Below are 2,042 nucleotides of genomic sequence, written 5' to 3'. Positions count from 1 at the left end.
GTCAGGCAAATTAATACTAAAGAAAAAATTATGTAATATGAGATTACTTCGGCTTCGAAATGACAGACACCAAACAAAAAAGGTAATGTTAATTTGCAAGAGCTGTGTCACAACACATATCAAGAGCTCCCTTATCGATTCTGCTTTCAGTACTGGAGAGTAAAAGATACATTCCTAGATGTTTTTATTAGTACATATACGTTATCTTGCACATTTTATCTCCCCAGCAGATTCTAATTTGAAATGTTTATAATGCATGTTTGCTATTCCCAATTCAGAAGACCGCACACACAGCCTGTGTCTCTGAATGCTTCTCATACTCGCTCCTCTCTGCCGCGTCTCACGGAGGATCCGTTTACACTTGCCGTACATACGCAGCCTGTTTCGTAATGCTCGTTTATACTCGGTATACTCCACACCGCAAGCCTCTACGAGCACATCTGGCAATATGGACAAGGCTTGACGCACGGCTGCAACCTGTGTCAACTCACGCCTGTCTCCGTATTTAACACAAATGTAAATTCAGTTTAACTGCTTTGCTAATTTCACTTGGAAGAAATGAAACATTCAGCACATTTTCCACTTGTTCTTAAAATCCCAAATACTTAAAAACAAATAAATCATCCTATTCCTGTGAAATTCAGTAATTAAGTATATTCTGTAACAGTAATATTCCCTGTTGAAAAAAACAATAGAACTCCTCCCAAAACACAATAGAAAATTTAATGGATTTAAGGGTTATAATGGGAATTATATTGGTTTTAATCTAAACTATAATGGTGTCTACTGGTATTTGATGGATTCTATTGGTGGGATGTAAACTGGCAGATGGGAAATTGGGCTCTTTGAATTTCAGTAACATTAAACTGACTTAAAAAATCAAGTTGAATCTAGTATAACTTATAAAAAAAGTTGAGATTGCTTAAATTATTTGTATGAGTTAAAGTAACTTAAAAACAAGCTGTCATGGCTTTTTCATCATATAATTTTTTACAGTGTTGTAATTAAGCTGAAGCTTGACTTTGCAAAATTAAAATCGCAAATCAAATCACAATATCTGTCAAAAAAATCGCAATTAGATATTTTCCCCAAATCGCACAGTGTGTTCAGCTAACTGAGACTTGTTAAAAACTTGCATATCATTGCTCTTTTGTTGATTTTGATTGCTTCCATTGTCCTCATTTGTAAGTCGCTTGTAAGTCTGCTAAATGGCTACATGTAAATGTGTATTTAACTAGATTTATAAATATTTATCTGTATTTTTTATTTTGCAATGTAAATGTATTTGTTTTATATCTATATACATGCATTTGTATTTCTGATTTCTCTCTCTATGTATATATATATTTTTTAAATATCTGTATTTGTCTAATTTTGATATTTGAATAAAGCAGTTTAGACTATATGAGTGTTTTCTTTATTCTGGATGAATTACATATGCTTTTGTATCTAGAAAGGGTAAATGTGGGCCATATCTAACCCAGAAGTCAGCCACAACTGGACCGGATCTGGGCCACATCTCAGAAATGGCATGGGTGACATCTGGGCCAGGTGCTGCCGATGCCATTTGTGAGATGCGGCCCAGATCCGGTCCAGTTGTGGATGACTTCTGTCTGCCAGACTGGGCCAAATTTTGCCCGTGCCATTTGTGAGATGTGGCCCAGAGCCGGTTCAGTTGTGGCTGACTTCTGTCAGCCAGACTCAGGTTGAGTCATCGCCGTCATTCCACGCGGTATGTGGGCCAGAAGAATGTGGGAGATGTGGGCCAGAACTGGGCCAGATGTCATTTGCTATCTGGGATGCAGCGCTGATATTTATTCAATGACAACACTGCCTTTTGAAGTTTAATCGAGCCATATCGAAAACCCATTACAAACGAGGCATTTGTTGCATCCAGTAGGGACATAATTACTGATTATAATGACTTATACTGTATTTTTACTTATTGCGTTGCATATCGCGCTGCGTAAACAAAACCATGTCTGGAGAAACGACAAACAACAAGTGCTACTCTACACTGCTCAAAACTTGCGTTTGAATCA

The sequence above is a fragment of the Sinocyclocheilus anshuiensis genome, unplaced genomic scaffold (assembly GCF_001515605.1).
Source record: "Sinocyclocheilus anshuiensis isolate Anshui unplaced genomic scaffold, SAMN03320099.WGS_v1.1 scaffold431, whole genome shotgun sequence".
Lineage (NCBI taxonomy): Eukaryota > Metazoa > Chordata > Actinopteri > Cypriniformes > Cyprinidae > Sinocyclocheilus > Sinocyclocheilus anshuiensis.
This window is presented reverse-complemented; position numbering follows the sequence as displayed.